The sequence below is a fragment of the Anopheles merus genome, chromosome 3L, assembly GCF_017562075.2.
Source record: "Anopheles merus strain MAF chromosome 3L, AmerM5.1, whole genome shotgun sequence".
In the NCBI taxonomy this organism is placed as follows: domain Eukaryota; kingdom Metazoa; phylum Arthropoda; class Insecta; order Diptera; family Culicidae; genus Anopheles; species Anopheles merus.
In genome coordinates, this window is record NC_054085.1 from 9,513,124 (window position 1) to 9,530,850 (window position 17,727).

Genomic DNA, 17,727 nt, shown 5'->3' on the forward strand with positions numbered 1-17,727 from the left:
AAAGTGGCAAGCAGGCTACGAACCAAGAAGTGAAGTTACCTAAGTGAGAAAATGAAACGCAAAGCGCTCCAAAACGGACAGCTAACGAGTCATAGAATAGAAGACCGCAGGCATCTCGCCGGACGCGATTGGAATTACAACGCGTCTAATGTAAATGAGCGAAGAAAACGAAAGGAAGGAAGCAACGGCGCAACGGCACAAAATAACAGAAAAGATAGGTAGAGCGAGAAAAAAAAACAAACGGTAAGACAAAACTCCGATCTCTTTAGCTCACTGCCGGGCCGGGCGTGTGCGACATGGGCCCATGGTAATGCTAAATTTAGTTCCCGTCCCGAGCCGCACGTTGGGCTAGCGTTGTGCTGGGAGGTGGACGAACAATGGGATGCTTCAGAGAAGAATATAAGATTCTTAGAAGTCAAAGAATGGTTATTTTTTAAATGCTAAGAATGGAGTTAATGAAGTATCTTTTGTAAAATGTTAAAGAGATACAAAAGAGAGAGAGGAATAAGACAAAAACATGACATTTGAATAAAAAAATAATCACAATGAAAGAAGCAGAAAAGTAAAGCAAAAATAATTTGCAAAAAAAACATTAAAAGCAATAAAAGAAATGGTGTACCCTTATACTAATTTCCAAACCCAATAAATAGAAGTGAAAAGAGCAAAACATATAAAGAAAAAAGAGAGTAAGTGAAATAATACAATGGAGTGAAAAAACAAGAAAATAAGAAAAAAAATATAACGATAAACTATAAACACGCAAATAAATAAAACTACAGCTGAGTTGTAACATACAAGGTATATAATAACGTAACAAATTAATCTATAAATAACCTTACAAAAGAAAAAGAAATTCAAACGAAAGCAAACTTTTTGTGCGCAAAAACGACCCAAAACGCAATTTATTTGAACCTCGCCACGGTGCTAAAACTCCACGACCCCAAGGTGCAGCACACAAAACCTGATTCGTTTTCTCCGTTCTGCACCGCTGCCAAGCACGCTGCCCCAAACAGCACGCCGTGTCGGCATGCTGCGCCGAGGACAAAGACTCGGACCCGGGCATTCTGTAACAAAATATGCCTTTCCTTGGTATGTATCGCCGTGTAGTGACCGTTGGAGCACCACCATGCACCTACCTTTCCCCATCGTATCCTCTCTACAATCCCCAAACTCTCCTTCTTTCTCTTTCATGCTCCCGTACATACCAAAGAGCCTGTGGTGCGAGAGCACGATTCGCAAGACGAGCTGGATTGGAGCATCTTCCTACCGATGATTTCACCCAGCTTAGTGTCTGCCGCGTGTCTGGTGTACGGCCGCCATGCCGCGAGAGTCCAACGGCCCCAGAGGATCCCGAAAACCGTGGAGCCCTGGCAGCCGATACACATTGTCGTTTCGGTTGCATACACGTTCGCGGCATGTCTGCTGCTGCTGCCGCCTTTCTGCCCATTTCGTAAGCCGAAGCTCGACAGCTACCGGTTGCTCGTTGCACCGTGACCAAGATGCAAAACGCGCCCTGGGTAAGGTATCGATTTTTAATCCGCTCCCGGCAACGGGAACGACGGGGCGCATGATTTCGGATGTCGGTCTCGAAAATGGAAACGGTCGTTTCCTGTCCCCTCCTCTTCCTTGTGCCGTCCCAAGAGAATGTACCCCGAAGCTCTTCAGCTCGGTGGATGTGAGCAAGTGTCATGCGAAGGGACAGAGATTTATGTTAAGCGCATTCGGGTTCGATTTCCGCAGCTCTCGTTCTGCGGGCGGTGCGGGAGATTTCGGGTTTTCCCCATTCCCGTCTGACCGGGGGTGTCTCGTCGGGGGAGCAGGCATCAGGGCTAATTTAGGAAGCAGCATCCAAATGCAACCAATCTCGAGTGTCATTCGCTCGGACAGCGGTGAATCCCTACCCCCGAGTTTGGGGCAGTAAATTCGAGTGGAAACAACATGTATGCATGTTTATGCGTCTCCCTTTTCCCACCGAACTGAAGAACTTCTAATTTTGGTGGGAATAAGCGTTTGCTCCCTGAACGGTAGCGATCTTCATTACAACGGCCCGGAAGGCGCAGACGGAAAATTGGGTAATTAGGTAGAATAGAGTTTCATCACACCAATTTCGGTTGATTAGCGGCTGGGAGAGCTCACCCTCGTGGAAGACTCACGTCCCAAGACGGATATAGCACGGCGAGGGCGAGCGTTGTTAAATCATTCTAAAATTATCATAAATAATCGAAACTACTGGCCCCAATGTTACGGAATGATAGGGAAGAAGCTTCCCAGCAAGGGTCTTGGCACGAATTTAAAGATCTATGTTTCATCCACGCAGCTCACTTTAAATATTGTGTTTTGTTTTATTCCCACCTTCTAAAGCCGTCATCATTGTCATTCGCAGGCTTCGAGGGAAGAGATATAAATCTTCATAATGCAAAGGACTGCCGACGCAAAACCACTCCGAACAGGCAGCGCACAACCATGAAAGCCTATTAGCCTACCCGACGGAGCAATGTACGGAAATCTAATTCCAACCAAGCCGCAGCCACACGCACGAACACTTTTTCCCTTCCCCCCCTTCCAAACCAACTGTTCCCAGAGCCGGTACTGTTCTGGCGTTCCGGCCAATTAGACCGTTCAATTAAAACACTCCGCACTGAGAGCCATCCAACACTCCGAACGGTTTTGCGGCGAATGAGTTTGCGTTCCCAGTGACAAATTGATTAATTGCAATCTTCATAATTGCTCCGATGAGTGTCCACCGGGCCGAGGGCGTCCTGTTTGGCCTCCGGAGCTCATGGGCCGGTTCGTTGAACTGCCTGGCTGGGTGAGCGTTGACGTCCCACTTCCTGGCTTCCCCCAATGAAAAGGGGAATGAGTTTTATGGCCGTTTTACCATCACCGACAGATGCGTCCAGTTGCGTTCAGCGAATGTGTGCGTTTCCTCATTAACCCAAAGCCCCCAAAGAGTGCGTCGATTCCGAGGTAACCGGAGATGACCCTACAGCACTGCACTGCACTGCAGGAAGCGTTGCATTTAACGAGTACTGTCCATCGCGAGCGTACATGTCACTAGTTCGTCACTAAACTTTACTCTTACGACCTCGGCTGAATGATGGAACAATTGCACCACCATTGCCGCAGTCATCAATCATGGCCACCCGAGGCCACACTCCCGCTCCGTTCTCGAGATGAGTCTTCAAGGTAAATGGCAAAATAATCTTCCCGGGACAGCAGAGTGTCCCCAGAGGCCCCCGCTGAGGGAATGCGTTCTTTGGGGCTATTATTTTTCGGGAACCATGGGGGATGGCCCTAATTGGTGCTTTCGGATAATCTTGTACAGCTTTCACCGGAGGCTGCAAGCCACCGGCCATCGGGCACTGTTGTTGCCTGGGTAACAACAATACATAGCCACTTCCTTCTCGGCAGGATGTGTCTAGAGCAGTTTGAGTTTAAGCGAGCGTGACGGTTCTATTAAGCTCTCCAAGAATTTCCCCATCCCCGATTACTCCCTCGTAGGCTCCACTTCACTGCCACAACGAACCATTGTCTACTTTCAATTCTATCCTATGTATTCCATCATCATCATCGTCATCTTCAGGCGGTAGAAAAGAAAGCCGTCGGGGATGTGATGCCGATACCCGTAAGTGGTTAATGTACCCGTCTTCAACGACGCCCTTATCCTCCAAACGTGAATGCATGATAAACGATGCTCTCTGCCGACGGTAATCGACGATCCGGATGTCGCTTTCGCTCGTAGTCAATGTAGCAAAATCCTTCCGGCGCGCTGCACGGATCTATAGTGCTTTGAAGCAGGCCCGGTAGCTTTACAGGAGCACGGCTACTCCTGGAACTTAGCTCAGACTCAGTCGTGGGAGCCTTCCAGTCCCGAAAAGCCTCCCCGGATGAGGTCCAGGACTAGGGAAAGGATTTTTCCCGTACGGAACCAGTAATTAGTGCATTAAATCAACGTGAAAGCTGCAACCGCTCTTTTGCAACAATCCTTTGCGTCCTCTGCGCACAGGTAGTAAGCAGCCAGGGCCGACGCTGGTTGAGTGAAACATCGTGTCGAGATCAAAGCGTGAATAGGTGGCGGAGGTGGCGGCGAGAGTTCTTCCGAAAGGATAAAGTAAGCCGACGGGCTGTGGGACATTAGCAAGAGACTCTATTTGGTAGATACAAAGCGGTTGGAGGGGACAGATATCTTGCCTGTGTGCCTGCCCTATCAGCTTTTGGTCAATTAAAATCTTCACCGAAAACAGAGACATTGTCCCTGGTTGGTGGAAGGATTGAGTCCCGGAGTCCTGGGAATTCGCTACAAACTGGATAAAGGCGGCGTCGGTTAGCAAACGGGAATTGGGGGGCAAGCTGTAAAACACTTCAAACGAACCCAGACAGCTCAAGCTAGCTCTGTTATGTTGGGAATAGAAGCTAGGTGGTACCTTAGGCCTGGTTTGATAGAAGTAGGCTAAACCTCTGAATCCAAAGAATTGTTTCGCAATTAGTCAACAACATCAAAGCATTTTTGAAGCATGTTTTCAGTGAAATATATTTTACTGTTTCGTTTTCCACTACAACTGTTCAGCTTTACTTTGATAGCTCTTGATCTTGTATTGCCTGTGCTGTTATTGGACCACGATACAGATTGTTGTTCCTATTCGAACCACTTCAGGTAATGCAATACCCATGCAGTTACGCCGCAGCGTTATGCAGTTTTCTGTCCACAGTGTGCCATTCCTGCCGTAGTTCGGAGAAATTTTAAGCCAGCTCGTTTTATCCTGTGTTGTAATTCGTTTGGTGGTAAGGTAGCACTTATGTTTCGAGAAGTGCTTGCAAAGTCCTCGAACAGTTCGCAGCAAAGCAATGGGAATCATGTTATCTTACTGTCGTTTCATGCCGAACCAACGTGAGTGATGGTTTGAGTGATACGGGAGCAACCATTACCGTTTTATCTGCGTGTGATGTTATAGGTTGCGTTCCGAGAAGAGCGGTGATTTTTAATGTTTGCCGCCGCTTTGGTATGATATCTAGTGATAGTTATCGATAGTTTCCAATAAGAGTGACATAATTTTAACGCAAACCACTGGAGTAATTACTGATAGATCCTAGCAAACTGCCAGGAAACTCGACTGAATGGCATGAACGTAGCGACTACCGCGTACTGCTTCATCAACGTTATCGATTGACATGCACTTGTGGTGCATCGCGCTGCACCGTGCTTTCCACATCAAAGTCGTTCGAGTCCCGTTGCGCTCTAGACAACAAACAAATCGCACAAATAGCTCCAACAGCAACTCACCTTTGCTGCACCGTTGCGTAAGTTACCCGTCGAAGCGAATCACTCGCTCGGTCCAAACGTCGGATGCGTGATTTATACAAGGATTACATCTCATCGATAGCAAACACACACACACACACGCATACACGGGGAGCATCGAATTGGGAATAGTTGTATTTCCAACTTCTATAGTGCACGCAGATGAATAGTTTTCCCTCGCCCAACCATACTACAATCAGGCTAAAAGCTCGCTGTCTCGTTCTCGGCAACTCGGGCAGCCAACTCAGCTAAGGTCATTTGTTTTGTGAACTTGAGCAAAGGAGCGTACTTTGGCCTCTCAGGGCTCAGCGCTCCTGCTGTTGAGGATGAGGTGCGGGGGGAAAACAATGGATCGTTAATCTTCATGCAGTGCAACATGGCTGGTGTAGAATAAATTTCAACTCTGCCCCACCAAATCTTTGTCGGGGAGCAAGCGGAGCTTTATAGGTTCATTCCTTCGCAACCGGTATCGGTATGCTGTTTGTTGGCGCTGTGGTAGATGTATTAATCGGGCTCTTCCGCCCTTTTTCTGCCAACCATTGCCATACAATTTTATCTAAGTTTTGTTAAAGTTTATCTCCTGGGTGATGAATGCCAATGGTAGTAAAATGAACGGTGAACGGTTGGGATCATGCTGATGGGAGAATGAAACACTTCTATTTCTCAATTAAGAAGCTAGACAAAATGCTCGAGGGTTCTAGATCACATTTTGGCTTCTACAACTTAGCTCGGTGTTCCTTACTTAGGAAGGGCTGATTTCGATTTTTACCACACAAACGGGGTATGTCTCTTGGAGAGCTTAAATTATCTTTCAAGCTTCTCAAAACAAATCCAAAAACTATGAGCTTCCTTGTTCGCATTACATCTTTATCACTCATTTACATTAAGCTTGTCATAGTAGTACCTCTATTCTTTATAATCCTTCTGTGTTCTTCGCTACGAAATCCTTTTTAACATTCCTCATTCCCGAATGCTCCGAATAGCTAGCTCTTTTACAGTTCTACCGGGTTCACCCATTGGCCCGGTTTGCAGGCTGCATTAAATAAATTACCACCTAAGCTAGCTGATTGTTATGTTCCGCTTTCCGGGCTATTACACCTTAAGCTAATACATGCCCGGGAGTAGAGTGTCCACTAACCTGCAGTACCACCGTTCCCATACACCATACACCCGGGCGTGTTGGTTTTTGCACTTCAACCACGATGGGCGAGTGCTCACTTGACCCCCCCGACCAGGCGTAGCTCAAGCAGCACTTTTTGGAAGCACCTTTTGTCGACCTGCCCCAAGGGGTGGCGGTAAGTGCAGTAAGCCCTTGCGCGAACATGAAACGCGGTGCGACATGAAGAGCGGCGGCGGCAAAGGATTTAATGTGCTGCGCTTTCATGTTTCCGGCCAACACCGGCTTTTGGAGTTGCTTTTGTATTCGAAGCGGTGCTTGGGAGGATTTTTCTTACACGATGCGTTTCGCTTTTTTGCGATACATGGAAGTAATGTGTCGAAAGAAGTGGTTTTACTTTTCGTTTTTGGTAGTAATATGCTTTACGAGCTTCACCGGCAACATGTCGTCTGGTTGGGAGTTTTATGGTTCTTTAAGAGCTTTTAACAACAGTACAAGTTTGTTCTGATGTGATGCGTTTTTTTTCTTCTTTTGCGGCTGTTGTGCCCACTCATCACGTTGATTGTCGTGAGCGATTGGTGCCGTCTAGCCGTCCGAAGCACGTGTATCGCCCAACGGCCACGCTGCATTGGACCAGACAAGCGTGTTTGCGTGAACACTAATGTTTATTCGCTCGAATCAATGTGCAACCAATGTCGTAAACCATGGCCAACGTATCGTATCAAATTAGCAGTCCAAATCAAAACGTTAGTCAAACGACGTGCATTTTACAACTTTACAAAGAGAGCTGCGGTTGTAAGAGTTTAATATGTAAATAAAAAGATATTAAAAGTTATTGCTCTCGTCTTTTCTCTCTTCAAAACACCCTAAATGCACTGTGTCGGTCGGTGTACTAACGTATGCTGGTGGAGGAAAACTTGGACGAAATGGTTAAAAGTTTGCTGAATGGTGGTGAGTAGTGCAAGCATACATGTATGCGTAGAATATTATATTCCCGACCTGGCTACACCACATCCGGCAGCTTCGGCTGGCACAGTAAACAAGGGAACTAGTTTGACTTGCAAAGTAAACCCATAAATGCGATATTTGCCCGCACTGACGCAGCTCCACTATAAAGCATGTGTTCCGTGGAAAACAGCTTTGAGCGAGTTTGATAGTTAGGGTAAGTTTTGTAAGCAATTTACTTACGGTAGGAAATTAAAAAAAGACTTTAAATAGTGAAAAAACTTTTAGTGAACACACATTGGGATCTTTAAATATTGAAGGGCGTTTATCTCTCGCATTCATCAAACATTACAAATATATTTACATTTTTTTTGAAAGTCGAATAAAAATCAGTAAACACCATTCATCTTAAACCGAAGTTGAAACAACTCGAACTCGTTTGTCAGCAAAAATTGCATTCGAAGATAGAGATCTCCTCCTTATCTCGGTCATTCCGTGTGAGGTTCAAGTACAACTGCAGCAAACCCCCGACGACAAGAAAGGCACGTTTAGCTCATCTTCAATTGCATCACTGCAACGGCTGCAGCAATCTCCAGCCTTGCAGTCCTCAACCAGAACCAAGTGTTTTTTGTTTTGCTTTCAAAACAGCGAGACAGCTAGATGGAATCCAAAAATAAAACAAAATGCACAACAGCATTGATCATCGATCCGTTTGCAGCCGACACGTCACACAAACCGCGGTAATGAGTGTAAATTGTGTGGGCATCATCGGGGCCCACTTTAACCTTCCTCCGCAAGCATCACGAGCCGAGCCGTAATTGAAACATAATATAATCAAACAACCAGTTTGCGAATGCCAAACTCGATCTTGGATGTACATACGTGTGTTGGCATTGTGCCAGCTTAATGGAATTATACGAATATAGTTCTTCTGCCGGCACCAAAGGATGCCGTTCCAATAAGACGATTGATTTTGGCAGGTATTTGCGAAATGCGATGGCCAAATAAACACACACACACATATTTACACATACCAATCCGTTCGTGTTTGACGTGTGTCTGGCTGGAAGGATGAAGCGAAGGTTGTGATTGCTTGCGAAGCAAACAGACGGGCAATTCGTTACCGTACCCGAACGGTCTTTGGGCACATCATTCATCAATGTTTCTACCAAGAAAATTGTCACAAACGTCATACTCACAGGCAGCAAAAACCTTCAGCAATTTCGCTCGTGCCACTCTTGTGCTAACAATAGCATTGCCATGAAATGTCACGCTAAGCGGCCCTGTTTTTGTGCCCGGAATTATCTTAATGTGCGCCCGAATTCATTCACCGCCAACAGCCGACACGAAAGCCGACACTTTTAACACCTTCCATATGTGGCGAGGAGAAAAGTGAGTTTAGAAGAAGGATCGTGCACATAAATCATGCTCCAGCTCCAAAGGCAGGGCAGCATATCAGTGTACACCGGGACCGAAACGGTAGAAAGCATTCGCTAAAACTTCAACACCACCCCCAACACGTGGTTTGTTCAGCGAAAAAAGGGGGCAGCCCACTCGACCCAGCTCAGAGGGAAACATTGTAATTCCCATGAGGTGTCGCCCGCCGACGGAGTGCCACGGAGATATGCTTGCAATGTGGCGTTAACCACGGCGGATCATGAATAAACATCATTCTTAATTCACACGAAGGTGGCGAAAAGTCAACCCCTCCTTCGAGGTGCGCACGGGTGTGGGGGTTCCAATTCAGGGGCCCGGGCAAGTGAAAGATACATGCATATTTAAGGAAGCCATCGGGAAGCAGAGAGTGCAACATGTTTCACGGTATTTGCCAAGATGATTGTCACCGTCAACGGGTGAAGAAAGGTATGCCGCCTCGACCCTACCAAAGTAGGGACCCCGAACGCCCGAACGGACAGGCGGCAAAAACAGCTAACGCAACACAATAAACATGACCAACCTGGTCCTTTCGTTGGCTCTACCCCGGTTAGAAGTAGCAGCAGCAGCAGCGGCAGCCTCAGCAGCATCCACAGGGCTGGTTGTGTGTATGTCATCGCTTTCAATTCGACACCGTTTGAATGGTAAACAGAGCAAACGGGGCGCGAAAAGAGCCGGCAAGACAGTGAGACAGCATCCCTTGGCAGCAGCAGCAGCGGCGGTGTTGATTTGGCAAACAGCTTTTACCCGTGTTCCGAGCAGCCAGAGGACAGCCAAAGGCGGGCGCGTAAGATGACACCTTTCGTGCTGCGATGGTGAAAAGTTGCAAAACGCGGCCATCAAGCGATCAGAGTGCGCAGTGTCACTGGGAGGCAATGGGAAGGGACGGCAACATAAACAATAGGGAACAAATTGTTTAAACGCACTACGCAATGTGTGTTGAGTGTTTGCACCGCAACCTGCATAAAAGGTGCGGCAGGTAAGTGCATAGGAAAGTGGCCATTTGGAGAAGGAGAAATTAATTGTAAGCAAATAACTGGCGTTTTGTGTCTTTTTTCTTCGAATGTTAAATGAATATTGATAGCTTTTCATTACTTTTAATGTGCTTCTGTATATTTTGTGTTTTTGTTGTTGATTCGATGAATGCACTTTCATGTTACTTTCTTTTATCAGTTTCTTGAGTGCTGTTTATTAGTTTCAAAATTTCCTTTTTCTGTTTGATTTTGTTGTATTTTTTGTAGCTTTTGGGTATGGTTTGTTTCGTTCTTTTGTTATTTCTTCTATTTTATTTTAATTATTCTCATGCAATTTCAGCGTTCATCAGTTGCATATTTTTGACAAAATAAATAACTGATTTATACAATTGTGTTATCTTTCTTATTTCTTCAAATATCTCACGACTTTCAAAGAATGCAGTCATGCAGTCATGGAAAGCTTCGTTCTAAATTAAGTTTCCATCTAGAATTGATTATTTCCAACAAAGGAATGTGGGACCAGCGAAACTGCACGCTGCACGTCTGCACTGCTCTATGTGCAAATGTTGGGTGATTTGGGCGACAGAATCAGCCGCAGAGTCGGCACCGTTTCCTCAGCTACCGGACGTCTTCAACACCTCGCCGGAATGTTCGTTCGTTACAATATTTACGCTTTCAATCAAACGTACCACATCGTGCCCGGAATCGTATTACCCGTAGTGCGTTCGATTCGGGTTGCGAAATTCGGCTGCCAAGCTCGGGCGGGTGATGACGCCCCGATGACAATATGTAAAATTCTCCAGCTGCAAGCTCTCTTGGGCTGGCATACTTGCATGTTGCCACTGCTGCGCATAGCAAATGTTACCCGAGCCGTTTGAAATTGCATTTGACTGATAGCGCGTGGGGCGGGAAGGGAGCAAGTCTTTGCAAGTACGATAACGCTTCAATATCCTTTCATTTCATACGGGTGGGTGAGATTGATGCAAACGATGAGGGGGTGAGGTACTTTTGCGAGGCGGGACGAGCATTTGATTGTGCTGGAGATGGTGAACGCGCCCAGATCTGCATGTAATTTACGATGGAAGGAAACGTTTCGATATGAAGTGAGCGGTGGGAATGTGTTCCCTTACACTTAGGATGTTTGTTTAAGGCTGTCTGGTTCAAGAGAATGTGGAGATTATCGTACGACAGCAGAAGCCTTGATTGTAAGCTCCAATTGATAATCGGTGTTGAACTACCTTCAACCTTTGTTTGGAGATTTGTAGGAATAAAAATGTAATAAAAATCAATCAATGTTGTAAAAATGTAGGTCATTGGTTTGACCGGTTACAATGCCGTCATAATAAATAAAAAAGAATAGGAAAACAGGTCCGTTATTTAATTCAGAGAGAAGTTTCGATAAACTTGATGACTAGTGTGTAACCTTTTTGGTACACCTGTTATTTTTACTTTTTTATTAGCAAATTTTACTACTATTGGTTTGAGGGTCGAATATCGACACAGAGTTTTGAATTAAATATTTCTATTGTAATACAGATATCTTTTGCACAAATTCGATCAATGATGGTTTTTGAACATTAGTGAAATTGAAAAAGAACCGAACATATTTTAAAATATTAAAATATTTTCAAAAAACACTTGGAGCTGTCATAATTAGAGGAATCGCGAATTTGCGAGTATCGTGTATTGCGTACTGCGAATTTACGTACATCGTGTATCGCGTATAGCGTACGTACAGCGGATAATTGCTGTAATATAAATTTAAATATATAGCAATACGGCCTTTTCGGACCGTTCCTCCTGAATAAAAAATTAAATATTAAGCATCAAACTAGCAAAACATGGTTGAAAAAGTGTGTCTGTCAAAAAAACATAGTTGTTTAAAAAAATTGTAATACATTTCAATGCAAGTTATTGTTTAATTAGTATTAAACCAACTCTTAGTCAGAAAATGTCCTTTTTCTTGAAGAAGTACATTGGAAATAAGAGTCCACTGCAATTAATTGCAAAATTTGAAGGCCTTTCTCCTATTTTGACATGATCATAACCCACACAAGCCTCTTTTGTACGAAAGCTCAACACAGTGTCCATCCACACACGTGTGCTCCCGCCTCAAGAGCCAACTATAAAACCGCGAGGCCACCCAAGCGAAACGCCACTCCACTCACCATCGGTCCCATATGCGGTTGACACCGGAGACAGCTGATCGATGGCTTCGGCCCAAGTCGAAGACGCGTCCAAGCAAGCATTTCGCATCCGGACGTGCGAACTGTACTGGTGTGTCCTGCTTTTTATGAGCCATTTGATTAATGTCCCCTTGTCCCCAACACTGACCACCCATTCAGCAAATTGCTTCGGTCGCAGTTGACCGGTGGACACCTTCGAGTGGTGCAGCAAACAAGACCAAAACCACTTCCTTGTGCGATCCATACCGAACGATCGGTATGGCAAGTCAGGGCAGGCCCATGGTAGCCCTAGCTAATTTATGACGGTGTCCTCCTACACGTGTTTAGTGCGATGTTCTCATTTTTTGCACCCTGTCTGAAGCCTAAACCCGGGGTAGAAGCCATGAGTTCCATTTCCCATGAGTTCGCAATGGCTTACCGCATTTGTTTTTTTTTTTTTTTTCCTCTTGTTGTGCCTTAACGGCTTGACGGCTAATGGACGGAGCAGAGAAAAATGGACATCCAACCCTCGAAGCTACCGTTGTGTAGCAAAACCATCATCATCGTCACACACACACACACACCCTTCAACAGATCACATCAAATCGATCCATTCCCTGTCATAAGCCGTTTGAATGGGAGGAGAGGGTTTCCGATGTGCAGCACGCCATCACTGCACCACTCTAGGCAGCGTTGCGGTTTTCGGTTGCCGTGCTCGTGTGCCGTGCAATCGACGGCCGTGGAAAATCCCCCAAACCCCGGAAGCCATGCCGTAGAATTGCGATCTGGCGCATCGCAACATCATCCACGGACATTCGATACGCCGGACATTCCTGCCAAACAAGCGTGCAGCATAGTAAAAGGCAAACGAAAAAAGAAACGAGATAGTCGAATTGCAAACCCAACCCGAAGCAAGTACCTTTGAAGGAGGTCGAAAAAAAGGATTCGATGGCCTGTGGATGGTTGCTGTTTGGTTGAGGAATTGCAGAGCTCCCTTTTTTGCTGGTTGGTTGTTGATCTCTCTTTAGTCGCTTTTTAGATCAATTCGTTTCAGCAGGAAATCATGGCACACACAGGAGTCGGCAAAAGACTGGTATCGCCAAAAGAAGCACACCCGGAACATAGGCAGTTTTTTTATGTCTGGACAAGGGAGCGTTCAGCTTTCGCCTCATCGGTCACCCGTTTTGTGCGGTGCGGTTGAGTAAATTGTTCAACCTTAAGCCGGTCGGATCTGTTCACCTTCCGGGCGTGCTGTTTGCGTTGTCGGTGTGATGTTGCTGCATGTTCGGTCCAGTTAATCCGTCCCAAAATGCGCTTTTTGGAAGCATTACACGGAAAATCCATCGTGCAGCTCGGTCAAGCATTGACGGTGCGGCTAGACGTAGGGCGAAAAACAAACCTTTTCTTTCTTATGAGGACTTTTTTTCAAGTGAAGGTTAAGCTTTTGCCTTTGTTCTTTCGAACAAAGAATTCTTGTCTTTTGTGGTTCTGCAGGATCCTTCAACAAATAAATCTAAAACTTCCTTGCGAATAAATAAGAATAGCCTTGGAGAATATTTATGGCTCGCTCTCCATCGATTCTCGATGTCATTTTAGCAATTTATAACACAACAACCACTGAAAAGCCGGCAGCGAAATCATACCGAAATTAAATCACCCCACAAATACCGCACAAATCTGTTCCAATCACGGGTGACATCCCGTCATTCGTCGTCCCGGTTTTGCTAATCCGGCCGACAAAACAGTAACTCAATTACCGTCATAAAATTCACGATCCTGTTATCGAGCGAACGAAAGCGAGCGTGCCCGTGTGGTCGTTGGGGGATTTATTGTAGTCGAAAAACGTTAACACCGCCCGAGCTCAAAACATGGTTCGAAACCCTAATCGTTCCGTCACGGAGCTGCCAAGGATGCACACGGCGACAGAGATGTGTAAGTACAGAGCTTTCCGGGGAGGGTGGGCGATAAGCATCTTAAGGTGTTGTCGTCAGTCGTTAAAAGGTGTCTGAGTAATTGAATAATAATGAGCTGCTAGAAGTGGTGATAACTCACGCTGACGTTTTTGGGTGAGGGTTTACACACAGTGGCTTCTAAAGTTGAAAGTTGTGGACCGATGGAGATGATAAACTCTTGCTTTGTTGGCAGCTTCTTGCTGAAGATCCAGACAGCTTTGAGGTGATAGAATAAGCAATGTATTTTAGTCAACGCATTATCTGCCTTAGCTTTCAAACAATGTCTTATTGAAGCTTAATTCAAGAGCGCTTATTAAAACCTGCAGAAAGTTCTATACACTCTAAATCACCATTTCACCGAAAAACACAAACAAATCCACTCACACTTCTAGCCCCACCAGAAAACACCGCTTGAAAATTATATTAATTTACATCCTCACGCGACAACTCCCTGGACAATTATCTCAACAGGTCCCGCGTGCTAATGCCCCCCTCTCAAGAGATTTCATTAATACATACCGAGTGGAACCGCAGCACCAGGCAACGCGTGAATGATTTCATTTTACATCAGTATCCAACCTAACGGACGGCAGGAAAGCTGGTGGGAACAACAACTTCCCGGGCACGTGTCGGAGACGCAATAAGCACTGAAAGTCACTGATAACGTTGGTGAGAAACGGAGAATAACATCGATGTTAGCCTAATAATGAATTGCTCGTCGTTATCGAAAATCCCAAAACCCTCGGTGAATCACTCGAGTTAGCTGGCCCTGCACGGTAACGAACTCCGTCTACTCGACTTTGCGAGGAATGAAATATGCACATTATTTATAGCAGCAGTAGCATCCGGACGGAACGCACCGGGCACCCCGCCCCGAACACACACCGACAATCATTGGCTTTGGCTGGTGGTACAAATTTCTTAAGAATTTAATTTTCTGCTGTGCGTTTTCCGGATGATACGTTCTTAGCCGTTGTTGCCGTTGCCGAGCAGCAGCGGACTCCTTGCGGTGCGATGAGTCGTTCCTTCGCTTAGCCAATGGAGCATGGTGACTGATTGCTAAATAGCGGGTGAATAAACTGTACGAGACACTCCGGCACGGCCAAGTATCTCGCTTACCCGGGTACGGGACGGGGCGAAAGGACGGTTTACATTCATTAATATGACATAAAAATGAACAACATTCACACAGCGCACGGTAGACTCGGGGTTTCGAAATAAACTTCAACGCGCACTGGGGGCGAAATTGTCTCGAAATGTATAGCCCTTGGTAAAAGTAACACCAACCACGGATGTGTAGACGGAAATGGTTTGACATGAACGATGAAGTGGTAAACCCTTCGCACTCGCTACGTTTATTGTCCTGCCCCGGGAGGATCTTGGCAGGGTGATACTCCACACAGCAAACCTTTGCCCGGTGTGCTACAAAGTTATCTAATTCTCCGGAGCGCTTTATTGCATTCTTCTCCGGTGTGCGGCGGAGTTGGAGTTGTGCACTGGCAAACTGGCACAGGAACAGTCAGTCGTTTCGCCTTTTCTCCATGCCGCAAAGCGTAAGATTTATGTTATGGTGCGATTTGCAAATGATGCTTTTTTGCAGTTCATTGCTGTGCAGCACAACCGCCATTCTCCCACCGGTAAGTGATTGTAAACTGCCGAGGCAAATGCTCGCTATTCGGTAAGGGGAGGTTCGTAAAAAGTGCCGGAGTGTTGGAGTCAAAGTTGTGCATAACGATTGCGGGATTAAACTGGAATTGGTGAGCTTTTTCGGAGCGCTCATAGCTCTGATATGACGTTGAGACATTTTTGAAGGCATGTTAGTTTGTGGCCCTGCTTGAAAATGTGGTCTGCCTATTGTGTGCCAATTTGAAATGTAAAATTTACTGCATAGGAACAACTCAAGCACTCATTACATTCGTATAGCACTGGGAATACATCAAGAAAGGCTTTGTGGGATCTCAGCACGATCAAAGTCTAAATTATTCAATTACAGCAATCGTAGCAATCTGCACAATACGCCCAAAAGTATGCAATACGAAAGACAAAACGAGCATCCGTTTCAACCTCCATCCACCTAAATATCCATTCTATGACCTCTTTCAGCAGTTCATCTTGTTCTTTCTCTGGCTATTGTGTTTTATTAAAATTAAACCATTGCCCTCTTCTTTCCACGTTGCATATCAAATTCCATATCTGTTCTTGCATAAATTCCAATTCCAAAATGACCCTGAAAATGATCTCGAGTCTATATTCGTCCTGGAACTGAATCGGAATCTACAACGGTCCTAAAATTGACTTCAAACTCATATCGTACCAGATACTGATTCCAAACCCATAATGGTCCTAGAACTGACTGCGAACCCATATCGTTCCTCCAACAGAAATTAACTTCATAACAGTCTTTCAACTAAAAGTGAACCAATATCTATTCTGGAACTGATTCCTATCCCATACAGATCCTGAAAATGACATCAAATTTATATCGATCCTGGAACTGATTCAAAATGCATAGCGATCCTGGAACTTTGAACCCATAGCGATTCAGGAACTGATTCAGATCCCATAACAGTGTTAGAACTGACCCTGAGCTCAATCTTTCCAATATCTGATTCTGAACCCATACCTGTTTTCGAGCTGACTCCGATCCCAAACCACTCTTGGAACCATAAATAAACCCATAGCGATCCTGGAAGAGATTCTAACCTCACATCCTACCTGGAACTAATTCAAATCCCATAGTATTCCTGCAACTGATTTAAAACCATAGTGGAACTGAAACCGACTTCTTGCTACGAATCTATCGATTCTGGATCTAATTGCGAATCCATACAGACCCTGGAGCTGACATTGAATCTATAACGGCCCTGGAAGTAATTTCAAACGCATTTTTCGTTCCGGTCTAATAATATATGTATACTAAAAGTAATATACTCTAGAGTCTAGGCGTAGACGTATGTGTGGAGTAGATGCAAAGATATTATAAGAAATTATCAAGAAATATGTCTGCTGAAGATAAAAGATAGCACAGAAAAGTTCTCAAGGCATATTTTCTCGAAATCCAACAACGTCACGTGCTCTTTTGAAATGATTGCTTCACACACCATACACAAAATTCAAGCTCCAAACACCACCCTACCTACCTCGGTAATAGCATATCCAACGGTTTAAACCCATTCATCGTTTGCACGGTTTGTATTTTGTCACCCTTACACGTTTGTCGCACCATTTTCTTTTTATCCACCAAGACGACACAACACTGGCTGTCGGGTGGCTTGCATCTTCCGCCAATGTTTCGCACATTTACCCATCAATCTTACACTCGTTAGCGACGCGCAAGAGATATATCCGCTGCGACAACTCCCCGGTGTCACGACCCAGCGAGCGCACACACCGCGCAAGCACGTGCAGGCGTGTTCTATTTTCACCGATTTCCCGGTGGAGACGCTAAAATGTAACACGATAGTTCATCAAACCGACGCAAATGTTGTGTTTGATTTTTCCGCGAGGTTGGAAATTCCACGTCCCCTGTGGGTCGCTGGGTGTGATACATCCACACACAACACCACCACCACACGGCTCGATTCACATGTGGCCAACATGATCGATGTCAACGATGTGATCTTCACGCGTGGTTGTGGTGTTCCACGATTTTTCCTCCTTGGTTAAGAAAAATCACTTCTCCACCCCGTCGATAAAAGTCGGTGTTGTTTGGCACTGGGAAGAGGGCAGCGCAAGCAACAGAGGACAGAGGTGTGTAATTAATTTTGTGCTAAACTGGTTGTCTCGCATGTATCTGCTGCGGATGCTCCGAAGGAAGTTGGGCTATCTTCCAGCGTTTAGC